The following is a 19409-nucleotide window of genomic DNA, read 5'->3' as shown; positions in this document are numbered from 1 at the left end:
TTACAATTATATATGGCATATTTATTACACATGTAAAACACCAGTGAAACTTACTTGACAGTGACTCGATTTGATAAATCCTGCAGATCCCCGGGATGAAAAAGCTGGGCTTCTTTCAATCCAATCTGTTCACAAGCTTTCAAAAAAACGTTTATATTATCCTGTGAAAAGAATTGGAAAGTGATTGTTTAGCCGAGCTTGCTCTCAGACAAAGGTTACCAATTTTTATGATACAACTTCCCAGCTTCAAAGTCCAATTATAGTCAGCAAAAGAGGCGGTGGCAAGAACAACGCATAAGTGTATCTGAAAAAAGAAAAAAAAAAAGTCGGTGGACACGTATAGCCTTTCAGTCTTCCAGAGCATAAAAGGTGGTGCTATCTTATGCCCGAGCATACACTCTCTCTGTGATCTTTGTGACTGGCACGTTAAACATTACCTGTTATAGGACAAGCGCCTAGCCAGTGAGCAGTAATCTACACTTTGATGTCAGCTCCGCTCTGCAAACAAACGCCCTCCCTCTTCCCAGCTTCGCACGACAAGCCTCACCTCTTTAAAAATAACTCCAGCTACTGACATTCACCCACCCAGAAACTGTTGGCAGGGAAGAAATACGAGGAGGAACATTCTGTTTCTATGATTACAAATTACAGAACGGCTGTGGAATACCACACCTGGAATCTGGGTTTGGTTGCTGAGCCAGCTCGTGACAGGCACAGAGACCATGCTATAGGACCAAGGAGAAGCCTGGAGCTTATTGGCTGAACCGTACCATTGGGGAGTGGCATGCTACTCATTCCCTGCACCTGTCTGAAGAGCTGCCTCCAAAAAAACACTGAAAACCTATCCCCCACCTCCAAGCCTGCCCTCCTATCTAATTTCAAAACCCCAACCCTCCATTCACAAACCAATGCTTGCCATTATGCTAAGCTGCTGTGAGACCACGATCTATTCTATTTTCAGTGTGCTGCACTGCAACCACACACATTGGCTACTAGGATTAGCTTTGGCATCACCCCTTACTGCTCTTGAAAAAGAAGTGCTTTGTGTGGCTGAGTTCCTGGTGACTCCATGTGCACTCTTTGCCTTTGCTTTGCTGGGGCTGTGGGTAGGGGAATGTCTTGCTTGCATGCTAGCACACGCTTGTCCACTTAGGTTGGCTGGCAACACCGCCTCTGTGGCATGGGCCTCCCTGGAGCCACACCCACCTCCCTCCCAAGTCCGGGTCGACAGACCAGAAGACAATCTGCCACTTGGAGATGGCGGTTCTTCCTACGCACAGGCAGCAAAGCCAGGATGAGAGGGAATATCGAGACAAATGGGAAGAGGAGGCCGCTTCATCAGCTTAGGTTCCTCAGAGACTCAGGGGACTTCAGGAAAGTGCAAGTGAAAGTGTGACTAGAGAAACAACATTAACTGGGAGGGGCACAAAAAAAAAAAAAAAAAAAAAAAAAACAGCAGCAAAAACTATTTGTGAAAGTGGAAGGTTGTTCCAGGATGCCCTGAACCAAACACAGTGTGCACTAACTAGCTAGGAACTAAAATGTTTTATCCTTTCAAGTAGTTGGCCCCAAAGACCACAGAAATTTCTAGGGGGTAACAGAGTGGAGAAAAACTGAGGAAGATACCCAAAATTGACCTCTGACCTCTACATACATACATTCATATATTCACATATCCAAGTATACATGAACATGTATAAACGACATGTACACACACACACACACACACACACACACACACACACACACACGTTTAACCTCTTAGCAAAATTCTAGTAGAAACACAATGATAATTTCACATAACAACTTAAGTTGTTAAGCTAACAACTTCTAAATGCTACATTATCTATAACTATTTGAAAACACAAAACCATTTTAAGAATGCCCACTCTCAGAAGAGCAGACAACAAAATGACTCGTTGGGCCAATATCCCACACCTGACAGGAAGCAAATCTCACATAAAAAGGGGAAAACAAACTATTAAGCATTTTCATATCTGCCTAACTTGGTTCTGAACACTTAAAGTCCCATGAATTGAGACTATACGGCAGGAGAAGAATGCTTGCCTAGCAAACGCAAGGCCTCAAAAGCAGGGTGCCTGGAACCACAAATAGATAAATTATAAAGTACTGAAACTTAATCAAATATACAATAATATTTAGGAACTAAGGAAGGGTAAAAACAACCAGCATATTTCACAAAAACATAATGGCACTCACCTGGTGGACGAAATGTACAAGCTGATAAGGCGGAAGCCACCCTCAAAACCCATCTAAGTATTTAGAGAGAAGCCACTTCAAATCGAAAGTGACGAAGACTCCAGCAGGAACAAAGTTCAAGGAAAAATACAAGTGCTGTGATTACATCTTCGACTTGAGTAAAGCTTTTCATCAGAATGCTGTTTTGAAAGCTTAGTGGTACTCGGTCTCAAAGAGGAAGACACGCTATATAAATTCACACACAGCCTAGGCACTGGCAGTGGGTTCTACTCCAATCAGAATTGTAACCTACAACATGCGTCTTGGACTGGAGCCCACTAGTAATTTATTTCCTGCAATTTCAAAGGATCCAGGCAGAGCATTGCCTCAGGGGATACACAAAATTATAAAATAAAATTTCCATGTCTGTTTCAACATCAAGCAGCCACACCCAGCCCAGTATAATAAAAAAGAAAGCATTTAGCCCTCACTGGATGGAATTGTTTTCGTTTGAAAGTATCAAAAAGAGAGAGGGTGTAAAAAAAAAAAAATAACAACAATGGAGTCCAAATGGAAATCAACCTCATCTAATTGGTCTGGGAGCCAGGACTAGCTGTAGAAAGATTAGTTATGCCTTCTGGCCCCATTTTCCTTATCCATGCAGTGACTGGCATACAGATCTGCAACCCCATTACACAGGGCAGGCAATTCTCTCTGCAAGAAGAGGGGTGCCCAAACCCCCAATCCCTCACACAAACATCCCATAGCCCACTTGTTGAAAAAGACTTCCTGTCAAAGAGCCTGCTTTAAACACAATCCCTACACCTGCAGTGCCAACAGTAGCTTCTCAAAACGAACCAAAATAATAATGATGATATGCAAAAATTATTAATAATAATAATAATAATAATAATTAGCTCGGAAGATATCTAAGTAGCTCCTTCTCATTTACAGTGTTTGCATGGGGACGAAGAAAGGCAAACACGATAGAAAAAGAAATCTTGTTATTTTCACACTCTGTCTAGCCCCCTCTCCACCTCTGATTAATCATCAAGAAAAGCGGTGCTTACTAAGACATTAGGATAAAAAAATGCCAGAAAGATCTACAAAGTCCTCCAGCTTGTCTGGTTGACTATAGGACCTCCATTATGCAAAGCTGCAAAAAAAAAAAAATGAATGATCCTAAAACAACTAGATTAGAGACAGTAGCGTCAGACAATTTTGCAGATTCTGGAATGTGGTATAGCCTTGAGTATGTGGGGTTCTGACTTTGACGACCCCTCATCGAACGGTAACTGAGAGCCTGCAGCCATCCAAAGGCTCTCCTGGTTCTGTGACTGTTCCCAAGGTGACTGACTCATGTGGATGGCAAATCAGGGCTAACAGACGTTTCCATATGACTACCTGATAGAGCCAGAGATGTGAGGACAAAGAGGAAGCTGCACGTCTTGGCTTTTAAAGTCTTCTTCTGTCATTTCTGTAAGATTTCACTGTCACAGAGACCAGCCCTGTTCAGGCAAGACCACACGAGGCTGTAATCACCACATGAGAATCATCAGGCCACGCTAGAATATTGGCTCCAATGTCTGGACACTAGTGATTCATACCTCACTCATGGAAAAATTTACACTCTCTCTCCCAAGGCCTCTGAAATTCCAGTTACTAACATATATGTTTAGTGTGTGTGTGTGTGTGTGTGTGTGTGTGTGGTGTGTGTGTGTGTGTGTGTGTATGTGTGTGTGTGTGTGTGTGTGTGTGTGTGTGTGTGTGTGTGTGTGTTAGTATGGATGCATGCATGCAACAGCGAATGTGTTGAGGCCAGAGAACAACTTTCAGGAGTCAGTCAGTTCTCTCTTTCCACCATGTGTTCTAGGAATCAAACTCAGGTTGCCAGCCCTGAGTGGCAGACACCTTTACCCACTGTCTTAGTTAAAGTTGCTATTGCTGTGATGAAACACCATGACCAAAGCAAGATGGAGAGGAAAGAAATGTAGTCCATCACTGAAGGAAGTTAGGACAGGAACTCAAATAGGGTGGGAACATACAGGCAGCAATTGCAGCAGGAGCCTTGGAGGGGAGCTGCTTATTGCCTTGCTCCTCCTGGCTTATTCAGCCTACTTTCTTTTTAAACTCATGGCCACCATCCCAGGGCTGGCACCACCCACAGTGAGCTGCCTCACCACTACCAACACAATCAATCACTAAGAAAATGCCCTGCCTACAATCTGATCTTATGGAAGCATTTTCTTTTTTGTTGTTTGTTTTGTTTTGTTTTGTTTGTTTTTAGAGACAGGGTTTCTCTGTGGTGCTTTGGAGGCTGTCCTGGAACTCACTCTGTAGACCAGGCTGTCTTCGAACTCATAAGATCTGCCTGTCTCTGCCTCCCACGTGCTGGGATTAAAGGCATGCGCCACCACCACCTGGCGTTATTTTCTAATTGAGGTTCCCTCCTCTCAGATAACTTTAGCTGGCTATCTAGTTAATATAAAACTATCTAGCACAGCCACTGAGCCATCTCACTGGACCATAACCCCCAAATTCTCATCTCTTATCAAGGAGAAATCAAAATGTGGAATTATCATCAAGGTCAGCTCCAGTTGTGCATGAGGTTTCAAAAGTCGCACCCTGAAGTAGAGCCGTTGAGTACAGCGCCTCTCAACCCAACCACCTGTGAATGAAAAGGAAGTACCTCTCCTCTTGTCCTGAAAGCCTGCTTTATATACATGTAATACCTACACTACTTTCGGGGCCAAAGGTGATACCTCAAAAAACAAAAACTGATAACCCCTAATGGTATCTAAATAGCTCCTTTTTGTTTACAGTGTTGCTATGGGGATAAATGAAGGAAGGCAAAAGCAACAGAAGGAGTAGGAGGCTTGAGTTAGTGGGGAGATACATAAGGCATTCAGATGCATTCTCCACTCTCCATATGAATGTGTGGAGAAAGTAAAGACACACAAGGGCCACCTGTCCCTAGAAATGCTGGATGTTTCTCAATTAGGACCCAAAGCCAGGGAATTGGCTTCACAGTTTCTGGCTCCTCCCTCTGGAACCTTTGGGTCACCTTAAACACCATCTTTTTTTTTTTTTTTTCCTTGCAAAGTAGCCTATGTGAACAGCTGTGCAGCGCTCTCAGTCGGCTTCCCATCTTGCCTGTGGAGAGTTGGAGTAACTAAATATTCCAGGTCTTCTCATGCAGACTGCCAGTGCTTCTGTAAATACCATTCTCTCATAGGAAAGGCAGCTGTGCTTCCAATCTGAGGAGGCTCCGCTGCCTTTGCAGAGGGCCATTCCTGTGGGCCTCAAGAGAAACCACCTTCTCTCCTTCAGTCTTCTAGGAAGACTGCGGGACGATACCCTGCAGCACCGTAGAAACCCAATTGCTGGCCTGGACAGCTCTAGGCACTACCTTATATTCTTTCTAGGAACTCAGAGGATTTTATAGCCACACCCTCAACTTCATCATTAACCTTGTTTGCCTGCCAATGATCTGAATTTAACCTAGGCCTGAAAACTATTTCTCAATTCTAGCAACATTTACTGACTCAAGATTCTGGACAGTTGTCAATGCCAGTGATGCCTGTGTGCTCCGTGCTTATTTCCCCGTTCTTCCGTTACTCTCTCCTCTGGGGTTTTGCTCTAAACAGAAAGCAGGATCTGGACTGGACTTCAGCACTCTGGAATTTTCACTACAAAAGTGAGAACTCTGTAGTAGACCACCTAGCTAATTGTCTAATTCTTCGGTACACTGGAGTGGCTTATCAGAAGGGGAAAGTCACCCTGGAAGCTGGCTATCATGATAGTTTCATAATAAGGAACACAGAATGTCTCTAATTTAGAGCATAAGTGTATAGAGACACTGAATTTCAGATGCTCTGCTCAGGGTACCCAGCTAGCAATAAGTCAGTTTCAGAGCCCATGAAAAAATGGTTGATCTTAAAGCACAATTTAAGGAGAGCTGGAGAGACGGCTCAGAGGTTGAGAGCCTCTTTCAGAGAACCTGGGTTTGGTTCCCAGAACCAATATGGCAGCTCACAACCATCTGTAACTCTAGTTCCAGGGGTCTGATGCCTACCTCTGAGTTTCTGAGGGCCCTGGATGTACAGTGTGCACAAATACATGTGCAAACAAAGTACTTCTACACATGAAAAATAAGCCAAATCTGAAAAATAAGGGCTGCTCAAAAATATGGTTTAAGGAGTCAGGCATACAATGGCAGTAGTTGAACTCAATGTCGTAGATGAGCCTTCTTGAAGAAGGGAGATCACGAACTGAGAGCAACGTGGGCTACACAGTGATACCCTGTCTGCAAAAGGAAAATGGGAAAAAAAAAAGAAAGAAAGAAAGTCAAACACTAAGGTGTATCGAAGTAGTAAAGTACTAGAAAGCATCACAAGGCCCTGGATTGGATTTCCGGAACAGGCAGGAAGGAAAGAAGGGAAAGAGAGGAAAGGAGGGAGGGAGGGACGGAGGGAGGGAGGGAGGGAGGGAGGAAGGGAGAGTAGAGTAGAGAGGAGGAAGGGAGGGGGGTGATTCCCAAGCAAATACAGTATTTAAAGGGCAGTTAGAGAAAGTCAAGGAAGAAAATCTAGCACTCAGAGAAACAAGACTAAAAGAAAGTATTGTGAAACACAAGGAAAAAGAGGAAGTTTCCAGGAGGGAGAAAGCTGCAATCATGAGGAAGCAAAGTACTCAAATAACTTGACAATGAAGTACCTTAGTGACCATACGGTCACTCACTAATAAGTAAATGAATGGCAAAGAGACTAGCACCTGGCAAAGCTTCCTCAGATCCAGAAGCCCTTTCACTCACTCACTTTGACAGTCAGCCTCCTGGTCAAGTCACCTGCCCCTCCTGAAGCTGCCACCATATCCCACCACGTAGGATGTTCACTTTCTGGAGGGGACATGGGCAGGAAGCAGCTCCACCTTCGGTTAAGTCCAAATGCAAATGTGTCCCGCCTTGTCCCACTATTGACCAGTTCTAAGCAAGCACATCTCTCAGTCATCTGGGCTCTGTCTTCATTGCAAATGCTGACCATGGAGTGTGAAGGCAACACGAAGCTAACAAACATTCCAACCTTGGGCCAGGGGTGACATAAGTCTTTGCTAAGGTCCCCTTTTGAGCCTGTCCAGCCTGTTGACTTCTAGAAACACTTAACCATTTACACATTCTCATGTTACTTTAGCCCATTTTCTTGTCATTTTACCAGAGATAAAAATCATTGGGATGAGTGCCAGGGACCTAAATTAAATTAGCCATGCTAGTTTTAGTGAGCTCTCATCCTCTCCACAAGGACACTCCCCTTTTGTGACTTTACTATTTTCCTCCTCATCCCTATCTCACACTCATTTCCATGACTTCTCCTTTGGAGTATATCCCAAAGAACCAACGAGACGCTCAGCCAGGTGCACAAACATGCACACTGATAGCTGAACTATTCCTCACACACAGATGCAGAAACAGTCCCTATGTCCATTAACTAACCAACGGATGCACAAGCTGCATTGTCAGCCTGCAAGATTGTTGTTCGCTCATTAAAAAAACCACAAAATACCAACATGTTTTACAGGTTAGGTGAATTTCCAAACTATAATGCTAAGTGAAAGAGGCCAGTACTCAAAGGTCCCATGTACCACTTAAATGAAGCATCCAAAATGGCTGTGCCCTTAGAGACATAATGCAGGCTGATGGTTGCCAGGGGCTAAAGAAGGAAACAGGGAGAAACTACTTAATGATCAAGAGGTTTTTACCTTGAAGTCCTGAAATGTCCAGGGATTGCATGTTACTATAAATACCACTAAGTGATTAACTTCAAAATTCATGTTATATGATTCTCTTCTCAACAAATTATTTCTAAGAGGTGGCCTCTCCAACATGTTTTAAAATGTAATGTTCTTTTTGAAATGTGTGTCTCGGGAAAAGCAATGTTGATAAAATGCTCATCATGCAAGTAAACTACACCGCCTAGGCTTGTTTCAGCTCCTAAGTCATTTGGATTATTATTTGAATGATGAAATAAAAATTTTTTAAAAAGTCTTCAGTGATAAATATTAACTGTGCTGACTTCTAAATGGCAAGAAGACTCCACATCGCCAAATTCTTCACATGACACTTCCTCAGCATAAAACTAGACATGCAAACATCTAGTCATCGAATTCAGCTCCTTGAACCCTTTTCTGTCAATATTTCCTAAGTAGATAAGGTCAAGAAATGTCTGTCTGAAATAAGAGTTTTTATAGAGACAAGGCTAATAAAGGATTCATCACAGATGACTAAGCTCAAAGTCCCAAGCAACTATGAAAGTAAGTCAAGCTGTGCTTAGGAATGGGAGCCCGGCAAAGCTTAATCCAAAGCTCTCAGAAGATACCACCTGGAGGTCCTATTCCCCTGTTACCACAAGACTCCTCTTGTGGCTTTAGAAGTAGCAGATAGGGACAAGCCTCCTGTAAACAAACTTTTAAAATACAGAAGAGTACATGATGTGTATAACATAGAGTAGATAGCTTAGGTCCAGTGACTTAGAAACCCTAATTTCTTTCCTATTTTAAGCCAGCACTGAAGTCTCAACATGTTCACAGAGATGCAGAGGTAGGCATCCTTTGAAGCAAAAACATCCATCTGCTGAGCAATGGCTTGCAGACACCTGTCGGTCCCGTGCAAACACAGAAGAGCCATGCAGATGCAGTTGATACACAGTGAAGAAGCAAAATAGCAGCCTAGCTGCTTGCCATAAGGTAAGGTCACAAAACAGTGCCACTGGCTATGCCCAAGAGCTTGATAGACACATGGAAACTTAGGTCTCATTCTAAGCTTTCTCAAGCATAGCCCATGTAAAAGGAATATTCCCTGGAAGTCTTTAGTCTTGAGAGGCAAATAGACAAAAGCGTTACCAAATAGAACTCAGTGTTCTCAACTGTGCCGTGAAATCCCTAGAGAGACCCTGGAGCTCATATTATACAGTCCCAAAAGTACTTGAATTCTACTTTCATGGTATATAAGTAGCAATCAAATTTCTTTTTAAGCAACCACTAAGTATCAGGGTGACTAAAATATATTCAAAATTGCATTTTAACTATACAGATACCATTTAGGAAAGAAGGTGGGGAACAATTTGACCAGTAAGCTCTGGCTGCTTTTGGGGGAGTTTTGAGAGAGGATCTCACTTGCTTCAAATTCACTCAACAGCCCAGGCTACCCTTGAATTCATGTCAATTCTCCTGCCTCAGCTTTCTACCAGTTAATCCCAGCTTCTTAATTTGAGGTAGAATGATCCTCAACCTTATAGCTTATGTTGCTGAGATAATAATATATAGTAAATATATATAGTTATCAACAAATACATCCATATTTTATGAGTATCATAGGTAGATATTCATCGGTCCAGCTTTACATCTTATTTATGAGGAAAGAAAGCAGACTTATCCTTTTGTTTGAGACAGGATCTCACTATATAGCCCAGACAGGGCTCAAACTCAAGATTCTCCTGCCTCAGCTTAGGATCACAGGTGTATGTCACCATAACATGCTTTGTCTTTTGTTTTCTTTTAAGTTTTCTTGGTTATCAAAGAAAAGAGCTCAGTCATTGTTCCGAGCAAAGGAGCTGAGGCCAAGGGCAGCAGCTAAGTTTTGTAACACACGAGAACAGGAATAAAGACCAACAAGAGGGTAGAGGAGCTGCCAAGAGACACGGAGGGACCAGGAGATTATCCACAGCTGCAATGCCAGCAGTGTGGCAACTGACTTTTTGCCAGCACTGCTTGGCAGAGCAGGAGCAACCACCACCGCAGTGAGAGGCAGAGCTGAAAGTTGGCAATTCTGGGCAGCAGAAAGCCAGGGGGAAAAGGGTGCTCTGGTAAAAGTGGTTTGCCCACATGTTTAATTAACCTGGGATCCACCAGCCCTCACAGAAACAGTAACAGGCTTTGTCCAATAACAGCATAAAGTAGTAGTTGACAGTTTTGCACATTATTCAAATCACACTGTAATCAAAAGTGAAGTCTTTCTAAAAGTCACCTGCTCCAGAAAAAAAAAAAAAAAAAAAAAGCTGAATGCATGCTAAAGAGAATTCTGTGCTCCAAAGTACAGCATGTAGCCGCTTTAAAAAGCACATCATAACAATGCAAGAAAGAGCTTTTTGGAGCAAATTTAAGGAGGGGAAATTGCCTGGCAACACTTGAGAATCAGCTGGGAGGGAGCTCTTCCTTCTGCCAGGACGTTGCCCGGCCTCCACCCCACACTCTCACATGAGCCCAGATCATCAGCCCTGACTCAAACTTTCCCACCCCAGGGCTTGCTGCTGTTCCAGGCTGACTCCCTTTAGTCATTCCAAAGTCTCAGTACTTCTAATGGCAAAACACTACTCCGAAATCCACCCACTACTTAGCCTGCAGTGAATGTGCTCCCTCCCTCACGTGAGTCTTGGCTCCAAGACCCCATAGGCTCTCCCAAGATTACCTTACCTCTTTAAATGCCCCTTGTCCTAGTTCATGACAATTTTCAGCTCTTGTATTATCTCAACTGGTCCTTCAACTGGCAACTTCTTTTTCATACTTTCACATTTTGCCAGGTAGCCTACTGAAGCACTTTACAAATATTATCCTACTCAAAATCTCATTAAAAAAATACTACAAGTCTCATTGTATGGACTTTATACTGAGGAAAAGTAGCCATCCAAGGTCACTAGTCCCATTGGCGGTCATACATTATCCTGTGGGGCTAGCAAAGTAAGACAGTGTAACAAAGTAAGACAGATGGATACACTTAACCCGTGTTAGCTTCCTAATGCCACATTAAAATTTCTACAACACAGCTTTATTATATCAAGTCCACAAATCATCCATCCAGGTCAGGGGTGCTCAACCTTCCTAATGCTGTGAGTTTTTAATACAGTTTCCTCATTGTATGGTGACCTTTAACTATAAAATTATTTTCGTTGCTACTTCATGACCATAATTTTGCTACTGTTACAAATCATAATGTAGATATCTGATATACATGATATCTGACATGTGACCGTGAAAGGATCATTCAACCCCGATCTCAGTTCTCACTGGGAGGAAATCCAGGTGTCCACCAGTTAAGTTCCTGCATTCTAAGAGTAACTTTACTTTCCCATCTTCTAATGGCTGCTGACACCTTGGCTCACTCTGTCCATTCTTCCATTTTCAAAGTGAGTGGCCTTAGATGAGTTCATCAGCGGCTCCCTCAAGTCCTCTTGTGAGCCTGTGACTGTATTGGGCTCACCCTGACTCCCTGTCTTAAAGTCAGTAGGTTAGCAACCCCGGTCCTATCCTCATGCTCCTTGGTCTGGTGAATGTTCCCAGTTTCCATGATTTCTAATGCAAGCCACCTTTCAGAACCATTTCAACTACAGCAACATCTGAGCCTCCTTTAAGGCAGGTCCTATGTGCTGGTCCTCCCTTCCGGGGTAAAAGGTCCTCCCTCTGTAACTCAAGGCTGGACTTCAGGGTGCTCAGTTATTGCCAAAGGCATTAATAATGCTTGCTCATAAAAGAAGGGCGGTGGGGCTACTACTGAGAGCTTAGGGAGAAAGGGGTAATATTGTGATTATATAACGTGTAGCATCTCCAGTGTGTGATAAGTAGCCAGTGAAGGGAAGTCGCAGAACCTCACCTGTTACAGGCTAGTATTCTTTTTCTGTTGGCATTGGAAATACACTGTTAGTTGGCATCCACAAGGATGCTTTAGCAATACCCAGGGGATCCCCATTCACATTTCATTGGAAGATATGTAAAATCTGGCTGCTCAAGTTTAGAAGAAAGCTAAGCAGATATAAGAAAAATCTAAACTATAAATCTGACAGTGTGATAGATAGTCTTAAAATATAAATTAGGCTCATAAACCAAATAAAATCATTCTGGGTTCTCATGTTCTTTTTTCCAACTAAAATATAGTTAACATTTATTCCTGGAGTTGGGCCCATCTAGATCATTTTTGTAAATCTGCATTTTTTAGATTTGTATTTAAGCTGTACTTTAACCAGACAAACTGAACTATCATTCAGTATTTCTTACAAATACTGATGAAAACCTAAGGGTCATAGTACTAGACAGGGCAAAGGGAGAGGGTGTCATCACTGGCAAAGCACACTACGACTTAACCTTTCAACCCATAGTTGACTTTTAATAGGTAGAGTCTCCAAATTACAAAAAAGAACAAACTTCATCATATATCTTTGTCTTTTTACTTCCAATGGTAGATAGATTCTACAGCCTAAAGGCATTCAAACATTGATCTATATATAGCCAGAGATATCCTGTCTGTAGAAAATGAGGTTCTGAAACACAATGAGAATAAGGAAATCAGGCAAAGAAATATCACTACACAAACAGTAAAGCAAGATGGAAGAAAAGAAAGAGAGGGAAGAAGAAAGGAAGACAGCTGAAGCTCACACTATAATCCCACTGGGCCCCAGGGCCATATCCTCAGGCTTCGTGGTCATGGACCTGAGGAGCGTGTGCTGGCTAGTTTTATGTCCACTTGACACAAGTTATAGTCATCTAAGAGGAAGAAGAGAAAACCTTGATTAGGAAACTGCCTCCATAAAATTGCCTGCAGATTTCTGCCCTGTTTGAGTTCCTGTCCTGACTTCCTTCGATGAACAGTAATATGGAAGTGTAAACCAAACCCTTTATTTCCCAAGTTGCTTTGGTCATGGTGTTTCATCACAGCAGTAGTAACCCTAAGACGAGCACTAAAATACTAATTGCCTTATCCAAGGTGGCCTCTGTCTTAGTTAGGGTTATTGCTGTGATAAGAGAACTGTAGGTACTTACATATGCTAGGGTTTGAGTTCTGTCTGTCCAGTAAATATATGTCTGCTTCCTGCCATGATGATCATAAAATAACCCTCTGAAACTGTAAACCCAATTAAATGCTTTCTAATTGTCCTGGTCATGGTGTCTCTTCACAGACAGAACAGTGACTAAGACAGTCTGTGAAACCTATGACAGGTGGGTCTGAGAGAAAAAGGTTTGTGTCTTCTGTTTCCTGTCCTGGATTTTATTATCATCCTTCTCTGTTGTACACTCAACCATGGAAGTATAAGATGAGGACTCTCTTCACAAGCAGATCCATGGAGGAGAGGCAGTCTGTGGGTGACACACTTCAGCAGATGATGTTTGTAGCACAGATAGATTTCTTCAGAACCATAAGTCACAGCTCTTATGAGGAGTGCCTAGAAGTGGTTCCCTAGCAAGGCAAGCTTCTGTAACAAGCTAGATCCATACTTGTTATTCAGGAAGAAGAAGGGGGGAAATTAAAGTGTAAAAAAAGATAAAGAATTTGGGGTGTAAAGACATCAAGAAGCTACAATATAGTGTATTTATTCCCAGCCACAGTAAGCAACAAGTACAACCCAGCCTCAAGCCTACACCAATTTTTAAATTGCATTCTTTATTTACCTATATTATAGTGTGTGTGTGTGTGTGTGTGTGTGTGTGTTGTATGACTGTGTACACTGCAATATACATGTGAAGTCAGAGGATATCTTCCTACCATCTGGGCCCCAGGAACCACACTCAGGTCATCAGGCTTGTTGGCAAGTGTCTTTACTCACTGAACCATCTTGTCAGCCCAAGCCTGGACCACTAATTCCTGATGTCCAGCACACTTGCTACACCTTAGAGTTCTGACATCTATAAATTGTTTCCTGTGTTTTTGTTTTGTTTTGTTTTGTTTTTGTTTGTTTTTGTTTTTCAAGACAGGATTTCCCTGTGGCTTTGGAGGTTGTCCTGGAACTTGTAGACCAGGCTAGTCTCAAACTCACAGTGATCCACCTGCCTCTGCCTCCCAAGTGCTAGGATTAAAGGCATGCGCCACCACCGCCTGGCTGTTTCCTGTGTTTTCATCTCATCTTTCTTTTTAAAATATATGCAGGACAAGTACAAAGCTTTAAAGTAAATTAACCAGTAATTCTGCTTAAAATTTCCATAAATCCAAACATTCTGACTTCTTTACTAGAACCTTACTGCTATTTGAGATCCATCTAGAGATACTGCCACAGAGCCTGTTTTTGTCCATTTCAACTATTCCAAGGCCTTAAGACTGTGTGTCTTGCCAGAACTGAATGAAGGCAGATACACCAAAGGGAAATATTAGTGGTGTAAGGACATAAATTATTCATAAATGGCATGTTGTCTGGATAATGGCGGGGAGATCACAGAAGCCAGAGATCCCCATCTTGCCTGCAGGGCTTCATGAAAGGGTTGCCAAAGGGGAAGGAGGCCCAGCATTGCTGTCTCTCAAAAGGCATCAGCCTCCAAGATCACGGGATGAGTGCACATTGGCTGAAAATGTAAAAGGCAGGGCTACAGAGCCACTGAACCCTTCCCTGGTCCACTTCCTCACCTCTAGTGGGTCTCCTGCATTCCCTAGGGGACCATGTTCTGGTGAACAGTTGAGCTGCTGGTGACAATTTCTTGACTTTTTTAAGAAATAAGAACTGACAATTTAAATCATTTATTTCTACAATGTTGCCAGGGGACAATGGCTAGAATTGATATTGCTTACTTTTTCATTTTATTCACTTTTTTCTTTACTTATTGATATTAGCTAGTCCACAATCTTTGTACCTCCCTCCATCAACACTCCTATGACCCATGTTTATTTATTTAGTGTTTGTTTTGAGACAGGGTCTCATGAAGTCCAGGCTGGCCTCAAGCTTATTGCTTAGCTGAGGATATCCATGTCCTCCTGCCTCTATCTCAAGTTCTGATGTTACAGGGGTATGCCAATAACCCCTATTTCTGCTTCATATTTACCATCTCAATAGACAAGCGTAAAAGTCTGCAATACTCATTTAGTACAAGGAGTCCCTAAGCCCCCTCCACTCAAAACACACGTAAAGGTTTCCACTTCTCATTTGTCCCTTAGAACATCGTTTTTTTATTTGACCTGAGGACATCATTTCTTCTTGCTTGGAAGACGGCATCAGCCAGACTCTCCAGAGAAAGTTAACAGGGTGGACATAGAAAGGGGCTTCTTAGGTCAGCCAAATAAAGTGCTTGCTGCCAACCCTGACAACTTGAGTGCAATCCCCAAAAGCCACCCTGAAGAAAAGATCTATCTTCTGAAAGTTGCCCAAAGGCCTTCACAAATGTGCCTTGGCGTGAGCATTTGCATGCACGTGCGCACACGTGCGCATACAGGCATGCACACACACACACACACACACACACACACACACACACACACACACACACAGAGTAATACATATAGTAATAATAAAAAGTTAAATGATAAAGTGGGGACTTATAAGAAATTATGGAGCCTGAAATGTCCCAAGCTGGAGATCCAGAAGAGTTGACAGCATGGTGCCATTCCAAAGCCTGAAGACCTGAAGAACAGGAAAGTTGATGGAAGGATATAAGCAGCAGTCCTTGAGCCAGCCGTCTGGACAGTCAAAACAACTGGTCCCTCAGAGTTCAAGTCAAAGGGAGGAAAACCCATATGACTGCTCTGGCAGGCTGAAGAGCTCCCTCTCACTCGGAAGCTCAACCTTCTTCTACAGGGCAGGCCTTCTGCTGACTGATGGATAAGGCCCATTGATGGAATTCTGTATATATGTTTCTCTGTTTGGCTGATAGAGGCAGGAGGATAGGCAGAGCTAGGAGATAAGGAGAATCCTGGGAAAGGTAGGCAGAGAAGCACCAGAAAGAAGCACCAGAATGTGTCTCAGTGTGTGGAGACCGGGAAGATAGGATGCGCCAGGCCTTCTCCGTTAAGATAAGGCCATGTAGAAATACATAGATTAGTAGATATGGGTTAATAATTAAGACAGAGCTAACCAATAAGAAGCCCTAGTCATCAGCCAACAGGTTTATAATTAATATAATGTCTGTGTTTATTTGGGGCTCAAGGGCGGAGGGACTTGGAGGGACAAAAGAACCTCCAGCAACAGCCCACCCCATCTGATTTCCTTAATCTGATTCAAATATTAATATCATCTAAGCAGGCATTCAGAAACAATACCCAGCGTCACAGTTGACCCAATATCTGGGTATCCACATCACAGTCAAGCTGATACAGAAAATGAACCATCAACTATTACTGAAACAGTCTGCTCTTCAAGTAGCACGGCTGAACATGCTTTAGCAGTTTTAGTCAGATAAAGCATGTGCCATATAATCCACCCATTTTCTTGCGTATACCTACAGACTGTGTCTGCCCACAACCACCGCAACCACCAACCTTAGAACAACCGATTCCATTCTCTCAGAATACCCCTACACTCCTAACTGCGCTTTGTACACCAGAACCCCTGAGGCTTCCTCCAGTCTGGATTACCCCAACTCCTCACCCCAGTCAGACCTGACGGGAGTCTGGGAAACCTTCCAAAGTTCACTCCTCACAGCCACTCCATCCAGGCCCCTCATCAGAATCGTTGCTTCTCCACTTGCATCACTTTCCCATATAATTGTTGTCAGCGAAGGCAGGGTTACATTTTTCTCCACTGGCCTTGGTGGCACTTATCGAAACGTTACTCATTTACAGGACCCTCAGTTGTGCTCTTACCTCACTGCAGGGAACGTGAGCTCCCTCCCAGAGAGAGCAACTTTCTCTACCTTCTTTGCAGCTTCGTCCCAAGTGTGAGAAAGTGGCCCGACCTCCTGTTGGACCTTCAATGTTTCCAGGAAGGGAGGAACTTCCTGACACTTATCAGGGGACCAATCCCTCACACCAGTTTCAAACCTTCCATTCTATCTCTTCTCAACCTCCTTTTCTCCTCCACTGGCAATTTCTACATAAAAAAAAGACCTTAAAAGGGGCTGTTCCAAGTTTATTGGAATGAAACTATGAGATAGTCCTACTCAAATACTGAATCAATTTTTTCGGATTAATTATTTTAATTCTGCAAGCTATAGTGTTGGCTCAGCAATTCTAATTCATTAATGTCATAAAAGAAAAAAAGAAGTTGCCCTCAAGACAGAAACTTGGCATATAAACGTTGATCTCAGACTTAAAAACAAGCAGGTTCATAAGCTACAGGAAAGCACGGCTGAGCTTGTGCCAGCACCATGATTAAGAGGCTGTGATTCAAAATAAAACAGGAGTTTCCTGCTTTACTGCACTACATCATCAACTGGGTATCAGCAACAACTCGTGGGGCCAGTGGGATGCCTCAGAGGGTAAAGGTGCTGTCCCTGCAAGCCTGGCAGCCTGAGTTCTATCCCCAGAGCCCACATAAAGGTGGAAGGAGACAACCAACTCCACAGCTGTCTTTTGACCTACACACATATGCCACAGCATGTGTAACACACACACACACACACACACACACACACACACACACACGAAAACAAAACTCAAAGTTGATAAGTTTTAAATTCCCAGTCTTGATGGCACTTTTTTTCTTTTTTTCTTTTTTTTTTTTTTAAGGAGGAGAGAAGAGAGGAGAGAAGAGGGCTTGAAGTCTCTTCAGAGTGCTTTATAAACAGTGCAGCCACCACTGCCTTTTTCATTTGCCACTTATATGCAGGTGCTTAGGAACTCTCCGGCATTTGCAGATAACATTGCTTACCAACAATATGGCCAACAAGTACAACCTTGTCTAATCAGCAGATCTGATGCTGGATAGTCCTGGGACTATTTCAAAACATAGATGGTGAGCCACAGAAACCCATGGAAACATATATCATCAAAAATAAAAAAAAAAACATAAAACCATGGAAAACATTTTTCTTAATGTGATCTTATTTTCAGTAGATACTTAGCTTTGACTCAGTAATTTCTTATACAAGTAAGCAAACAATAACATTTACGCTACAATATTGTGTATTCTTTACATAGACAATGGAGAACCCAGTGCCTTGGAGTTAGTGGTGCTTGGTTTATGAAGAAACAATGAATCTCGGTACATGAAGGGCTGAGACTAGAGGACTGGGAACTTGAGGCTAGCCTGGGCTACATCATGAGACTGTTTTGAAAGAAAATAAGTAAAAATCTTTTTTTGAATGAGACTGACAATAAAGCCTTTTAGCATTTGAGTCAAAGTTACCCGACTTGTAAATGTGATTTGTGGTTCCTTAGGGGAACATTGCTTCAATGTAGATTCATAATGAAGCAATTTGCCAGGCAGTGGTGGTGCAAGCCTTTAATTCCAGCACTCGGGAGGTAGAGACAGAAAGATCTGAGTTCAAGGCCAGCCTGGTCTACAGAGCATGTTCCAGGACAGCAAGGGCCATACAGAGAAATACTGTTTCAAAAAACAAAATAATAATCTATTGTAATCAAGTTTATTAATATCTTCTACTACTCACTATCTGTATTTGAAAGTTGGAGAGAAAGATTCATCTTTTAACTCATGGAACATCAAGGTCTGATGTGGTAGATATAAAATTAATTCATGATGATGACTTGAGAGAAATAAAATTTGAAGAACATGAAAACTCATGGAGGCATAGGACCATCACTAATTATCAAATGTGGTGAAGTGAAAATGCCAACAATGAAAGGGGAGGTAAGCATGAGAAGACAGTCTACCAGGGGAGGGACTTGCTTAGAAAGATTGATTTCCATCCCTCCAAAGACAGGGAGCACAGCTCTCAGAATTAGCTAGTCTGATTGGCTGAGCAATCAAACAGACAAGGGTGCATAAATCAAAGAATTCACTAAGTAGAAGCCTTCCCAGGTGTTCTGAGGTAGAATTCCTCCTTGGAGTCATCTACAAAATCAACAAAAATTTGCCAGAAGAGAGGCAGGTCCCTCTAACTTACAGAGCTAATTTTTTTCCTAATTTTGTTTTGTTTACATTCCAACCAAAGTTTTCCCTCCTTCCTCTCCTCCCAGTTCCTTCCCCACTTCCCCCACCCACCCACCCCTCCTTTGTTTCTCTTCCAATATGAGTAGACAAGACTACCATGGATATAAACCTCCCATGGCTATATCAAGTTGCAGTGAGACTAGGCAACTCCTCTTCTATTAAGACTGGATGAGGCAATCCAGTAGGAGGAAGAGGTCTCAAAAGCAGGCAACAGAGTCAGAGATGACCCCACTCTCATTGTTAGAAGTCTCACAAGAAGACCAAGGCACACAGTCTACTTAGCTATTTTATCTTGCTATATGGGCTTCTTAGGCTCCTACACATTTTCATTATTCGGATTGCTTGGTCGGTTTTGTTTTGACTGTTTGTTGGGTTTGCTGAGAAACACATGGAACCCAGGGCCTTAGATATACTAGGAAACAG

General features: G+C 42.7%; 1 protein-coding gene across 3 annotated transcripts in view; it reads right to left on the bottom strand.

Annotated features, from left to right (window-relative positions):
- Positions 1 to 19409, bottom strand: part of Lmo7 (LIM domain 7) — a 122631-nt gene that overhangs the window by 96219 nt on the left and 7003 nt on the right. For 2 of the 3 annotated variants that reach the window (XM_035452608.1, XM_035452609.1), the window contains one exon: positions 55 to 161. The gene's annotated coding sequence lies outside the window, so the exon portion shown is untranslated. Of the gene's footprint in view, positions 1 to 54; positions 162 to 2220; positions 2258 to 19409 lie in introns of those variants that run through there. The other variant, XM_035452607.1, reaches the window with a different exon arrangement.

This window comes from Cricetulus griseus (assembly GCF_003668045.3).
Source record: "Cricetulus griseus strain 17A/GY chromosome 1 unlocalized genomic scaffold, alternate assembly CriGri-PICRH-1.0 chr1_1, whole genome shotgun sequence".
In the NCBI taxonomy this organism is placed as follows: domain Eukaryota; kingdom Metazoa; phylum Chordata; class Mammalia; order Rodentia; family Cricetidae; genus Cricetulus; species Cricetulus griseus.
Note: the sequence above shows the minus strand (reverse complement) of the source record. Positions and strands in the feature narration are given on the sequence as shown.